Source organism: Pteropus alecto, unplaced genomic scaffold (assembly GCF_000325575.1).
Source record: "Pteropus alecto unplaced genomic scaffold, ASM32557v1 scaffold131, whole genome shotgun sequence".
In the NCBI taxonomy this organism is placed as follows: domain Eukaryota; kingdom Metazoa; phylum Chordata; class Mammalia; order Chiroptera; family Pteropodidae; genus Pteropus; species Pteropus alecto.
The window spans coordinates 2,816,586-2,823,022 of NW_006434709.1; the positions used below are offsets into that span (position 1 = coordinate 2,816,586).

The 6,437-nt window shown below is 45.2% G+C and overlaps 1 protein-coding gene across 3 annotated transcripts in view; it reads right to left on the bottom strand.

The window, feature by feature from the left end:
- Positions 1-6,437, bottom strand: part of ANTXR1 (anthrax toxin receptor 1) — a 216,557-nt gene that overhangs the window by 93,105 nt on the left and 117,015 nt on the right. The gene's annotated exons all lie outside the window — the stretch shown is intronic.

Here is a 6,437-nt window from a genome sequence, read left to right on the forward strand (position 1 = left end):
CTGAACCTGGGAGGGAGGGGTGCGGTGGCTGAGTCAACGCAGCAGTCACATCACATGGTTATGTGGTGGCCAGGGGGTGAGGCAGGCACCCAAGATGAATTACACTCACTTCAGAATGTGCCTAGGCTAGTCCTGAAAATAGGCATGGTTGCTGTGGCCTGAGATGGTTGTGAACTTCTAGCCAACAGAGATCCTACTTGGTGTTGGTGTTCTGGGCTGCTGGTTCACGAAGCAGATTTAAGTCCCTTTTACTCTCCTTCCCTCCTGGCTGCCGGGATCGAAAAGGGGTACAACTTTCAGGAAGGGAGGTGGTGAGGGGCAAACTGTCCTAGGTGTTAATTGTTATAGGTTCTTCTTCTGAATAAAGCTGGAAGTTCCACTTTTAGTCCAAGAAAATAATCAAGTATATTTGCACAGATGATGATAAAAATAATAATAATTAATAATAAGAAAATAATAGAAGGAAAACCTAAATGTTTAACAATTAGAGAATAACCAAATAATACATTATAGAAATACCATGTAATCAATTATTATATAGACATTATGCTTTCAAATAATATTCAAATGACATAAGAAAACATCCCTGGTCTAAAGAATGGATGTGTGTGTGTGTGTGTGTGTGTGTGTGTGTGTGTGTGTGTGTGTGTGTGTCAAGAGTGAGAGCAAAAGAATGAGGGATACTTACTAAAATATTAATAGTGGTTTTGGTGGTAGTGAGTTTATGGTAATTTTCTTCTTTTTTTAATCTCTATTTTCTTTTTCCTTTTTTTTTTCTTTAACATAGCATAATGAAGAAATAAACTACTGAAGTTGTACTTTAAAAATTTGCAATTGGGAGACCATTCACAGTATGATCAGATTCTAAAAGCTGCCCCTCTGCCTCCATTTACAGAGAAGGGAGGTTGGGTGGCCTGTGCAGGGTAACACAGCAGGTTAATGGCAGAGCTAGGACATGACTCACTCCCATCCCAGTGCTCAGCAGGGGCTACTGGAAGCTGTTTAAAGGCAGCTATTACTCCTGGAATGTCTCTGACCAAAAAGCCAAGGAACTAACAACCCGCCTCCCAAGCCAAGGCTTGGGAATGCCAGACTGTCCCTGAGGGAGCTGTAGCCTTACAAGTGCAAGTGCAGGGGTGGGCAGTGGGTGGGGTTAAGAGCACAGGGGCCAGCGGATGGACATGGACGTGGTAGAGAGGATGCCTCTGGACCGACAACATTTACATATGAGCTACAGCACAGAGTGATGCTCTCAGTGATGACACAAAGAAATCACGTGTGTTTTCTAAACTTATTGTTAGTTAAGGACAACCCTCTTGATCTCTCAGTCTCTGCATTCCATGCCCATAAAATGGAGATACCAAACATTATCTGCCTCACTGCACTGACGTGAGGATAAAATGAGCTATAAGATGTAAGCAGACGTGGCTGGGCGATTGAGATGAAAGCTATCATGTCAAACATTGAGCTGTAGCTCACCCTCCCTCTATTTCCCCACGACAGCAAACAGGGTGGGTATTTCAGGTCATAAATCTGTTTGCACTTGGAATCATAAATGGTTTTGGTTACTGAGAGGCTTATAAAGCAGCAGTCTTTTATACTGAGTTATAATTAAGTGAAGACTACAGACTACATTTATTCACATTATGTACAATCTCCCCCTCCTGATTTTATATTTCACTTTAGGTAGAGGAACTGAAGCAGAAAGGCGTAAGGAGTGTGGGGAAATATTTAAATTCCCTTCTGGAAGAAAGAGAAGGTTTCCTGTGAAGTGGGAAGGGTGAAGGACCTGGCTCAAAAGCAGAGAGAGGAGCCTTCTGTGCTGAGAGAAGACTTCCTGGATTAGGACAAAGTTACCTCTGGCCTTTCTCCAGCTAGGCTTGGAATTGTGCCCTTATGAGGAGCAGTTCTCCCTGGCTGAAGCAGAGGAGGACAGCATGGGACTCAGGAAGGAGCAGGTGCAACGAGGGACGCTGGGGGAGGGGATATGCCCAGGGGCAGGAACTCCTGGTAGAACTTTCTCCTGCTCTAGACACAGCCCCACACAGAGCCCCCAACCGCACTGCCTGGTTTTCATGATCTTTCAGGAACTGTTATTTAAGCGGTGCAATAGTTAACACCGAACAAAGGGCATAGAGTTTTGATAAACTTAGACCTGAAGCTTATGTTTTACTAAGAGATAACATGTACACACAACCTCAGAGGTTCATTCATGTATTCATTCAGCAAACATTTATTGAGGGTCTGTTCTGTGCCCACAGAGCAGATCTCTGGGATACTGCATTGGTTAGACAGAACCAAAGCACTCTGCTGAGGGAGATGTATAAGTAGTTAACCACAGGCAGGGGGCTGTATGTTGTTCAACAGCTGTGTACCTAGCACTTCTTAGGTGCCGGGCAGTAAATAAAATAGACAGTTTTGATGCTTAAAGAGCTTCCGTTCTTGTTGAACAGAAATAATGATTATGATGATAATAACTGGTATTAGTACAGCTAATATTTATTGAGCGTTTACTATGTACCAAGGACTATTCTATATACTAACATGCTCTCCATATTAGCTCATTTAATTCTCGCTAATGACCTTATGAATTCAATAATACTATTCTTCCCATCTTATAGATAAATTACTGAGGCAAGGACAGGTGAAGAAACTTGCCCAAGGTCACAGAGACAAACCAGAATTTAAACCTGGGCAGTTTGGTTCCACAGCTCACCGGTTTAACCAGCAGGTTATTGCTCTTAGCAAGTGCTAAGAACTGAGTGCCTGCGAACTAGCACTTCATAGAGGAGGCGACACGGGCCCTCCTGCAGGGCCGAGAAGTTGGCATTCTGGTACAGAAAGGCAAACGCAAAGTGCACGGCATTGAGGGTGAAAGGGAGGTGGAGTCCCCACTGCGAGAGGCCATGCAAGCCAAGCCGGGAGACTGGCTCTTATCCTGAGGCAAAGGGGACCGTGGCATATTTAGCCCCGGGGGCACTGTGATCAGATTTGTTTCTTGGATGCTGTAGAGTACAAGCCTGAAGAGGGAAAGATTGGGGGTCAAAGGCCCAGGTGAAGGGCGCCTGCTAATCTGCCCAAGTCATTTAGGATGACATTTTCGGGGTCATTCCTTCTGAAACTTCTGCATTTTCACGGTGTGATCAGCACTGATTTTACTTACAATAGCTGATCATTATTGTGCGCTATTTACATACCTGCCACCATGCAAAGTGCTACATACACATCATCTCATTTAATTAAATGAGCCTAATTTTAATGTCTCTTTTGTAGGGACTATTTTCCCCTCTTTTGTAGGTAAGGAAAATGGAGATTCAGCAAAGGTATGTAAATGTACCCAAGAACCTCCACAAACCACTTATAGATATATTTATATGCCCACAATTTTAATTTTGCAAAATTTTATTGTTTGACTTTAGAATCTTGCCTCCCTCTCACTTAACTGTTACACTATGTTGTCAGATTTATAAAAATTCACTTAAAAAATATCTGTAATTTAAAGACTAAACTTTAAGCAGCTGCATGAGAGATTAAAACCGTGTTTGTAACTGCCGTATCTGCTCTGATGGAAGAAACTTCACCGACGTGGCCCACTGTGGATCACGTGTCACATAGGAGAAAGTGTACTCAGAGTGAAGTCGGGAAGGAACAGAACCTTCTTTCCCCTTAAACATGAGCTTGGCCTGGAGCTTCAACCAATACCCTTGTGAAGAGGAACTGACAACTGTAAGGATGGCTCTGTTACTCATTGAATATATATCAGTTTGCAGTGTAGAAATACATACGCATCACACTGTTTAGTGAATGGTATTTGCTTCACTCTTGAAATTAGTTCAAGTATTCTAAACTGTTCTGCATCTTCACCAAGTCCCACGATAAAGAAGCCCCCTGGGTGCTGAGTAGTAGGCTCCAGTGGCCGGGAGGCACGTTCAGAGTTCCAGAGCACACACGGCATAGCCTGGTACCCCAGAATCTGCCTCTGCTCTGGGTTCCGTTTTCCTGCTCTTGGACTCTTGCCTTTGACTTGCCCTCTCACGTCCTGGCTCACTGTTTTTGGCACACCCTGTGCTAACTGCCACCTGCTCCTAAAAGCTTCTTGGATCGGAGCCCAGGAGAGTTATGGACTCACTGGGCGTGCCTCAGGACCTGTGTATGGCTAGGCCTCTGCTGCCTCCCTTCACCAGGGCAAAGGCTGGCCAGGACTGGAGAGACACCCCCAGACCTCCATGGTCACTACCATAAGTCTGAGTGAAACCACTGAGGTCAGTGACCCCTCTTATGGAATTGTGCCTACTCAGGCCCTGTCTCAGGGGGTGAGCTGGAAGGGTAGAAGGGGCTTCTGAGAACTCACAAGTTCAGCACGAGCCTGCCCCCAGGCCTGCAAGCACAGCTCTACTCCAGGCTCTCTGTCTGAGAGTGCTCACTGAGGTGGAGGAGCCTGAAGCAGGAACATGCATGGACCTGACTGTATGACACAAAGTGAGAGCTGGACAGGCCCTGCATGCAATTCACTGGAAACTTTAGAAAGAGATTTCAGAGGAAAAGAAAGCAGCAGATAAATAGCCAAGGTTGAGTCCATCGTTATTTTTCAACAACCTAAATATCAACACAAGTTAAATTCTTATTTTATTTAGAAAAGAGAAAACCAAGTTTAAAAAATCAACATGGCCCTTTAATTTAAAAAAATGTTGGCAGGATATGGGGGTGTTCCGGGGTGTGTGTGACTAGAGCTGAAAGGAAGCGGGTGGTAAAGCAAGCATCTTCTATCTGGGGGAGATCAGGCATTTTCTTCAATGAATAGTTTTATGCCTTTCCCACCCGTCAAAGGCTGCAGTATGATGCACTGTCACAGAGGCCTGCAGGTGAGCATGCAGACACGGAATATTCAACATGAGGGCAGGTCTCACCCAGCCCTGCTCCTTCCTCCAAGTGGACCTTTTGTTGTTGGGATGACCTGCCCTGAAGGTTGCCTGGCTTGAAAGGCCAAATCTCTGCATCACGGCTTTTTCTTTAATTTCTCCTGTTCCCAGCTCACCGAGTGAGGGCACCTCTTTTAAGACACGGAGGGAGGCATTGTGTTCAAACAATGAAACTCGAATAATGAAAATATCTCTTACTTGCTGGGTTTCTAGGTAATTTTGGATTTCTGATGCATAGCATGGAAGGGAGGGCTCCTGTCTGGTCCTCCTGCAGTGGGATAAGAGAGGGGCAGGTCTCTGGACAACAGAGCACCAAGCATTGCTGCTGTTTCGGTTTCGTTTGTGAGTTGCCAGGGTCAAGGGAAGAGGATAAAATGGGGAGGACTTAGTGGGAGACTGGGAGAAGCCCAACTTCAAAAACCTTTGTGAAACCCTCCATCCCAAAGTTGGGTTTGGACTGGGATTCTGATTGATGCCCAGGCATGGGGCATTTTTGGAGCCAACGGAGGGCGGGGTCTGTGGTTCGGTTCAGCCTGAATGGCGGTCTCAGCTAAGGAGGGAGCGCGTCCCTCCCCACTCCTGTGTGTCCTTCCATGTTGAGGGCACCTGTGTGTTTACCCCAGGACTTTCTCTTCCCCTTTACCAGTTCAGTAAATAAGACCGGAGTCAACTGAGCATGCTAGGACCCTTTCAAATGGGGATCCCGTTTGATGAAGCTTAAGCTTCATCGATGAAGCTTAAGCTTCACTGGCTTCCCCGTAACTCTGTAGTTTTAAGTTTTCCCCAGACAGGCCCCATGCCCGCGACAAGGCTGCTAAATCTATTTAATTCTGGGCTTCAGTTCCAGTCCACTTACTGCCACACTCAGCCGCAGTCTCCAGCCCACAATAATAAAGGCAATACTGAAACTTTCATCTATCATTTTTTTTGGTCTCATTTCTATTTGTCACATGCTTTATTGTGCCCCCAAAACAGTGATCCCTCAATATTTCTTATTTTAACTTACCCCAGGATGGGTCCGGGGAACTGTAACAATTACCCTTTGACAGCAGAGTAGACACAAATTATTTGCAATGTGTTACGAGAACCCTCGGTGATGGGCAGTGGGTTTGCCACAGTTCTATGCTCGGTTTGGCATCTTCTGAGCATTAACACTGACTTACTGAAGATACTCAGATTCTTTCACATGGTTAGACTGCTTTTTAAACATTTAACATAAAGGAATGAATTAGTAGGTTTATTCTACCACATTGAAGAGATATTAGCCAAACTCTGCCAAAAATATGACAAGAAAATAGCTGATGATCCAATAGAGCTTAAAAACTGGCAATGCTGTTTTCCTGGATCCAGTTGGTAACTGATGATGCCATAGGGCACCCTGGGACACCGCAACGCCAGTATGCTATGGCTCGAGGTTCCCCAGTGGTTCCTCTGTCTTCTTCCACCTCTGCTCCTGTCCCTCTCTCTCTCTGGTATTGATGCGGTTGTCTCTAAAGCACTGTTGGAAAGTTCTTCAAG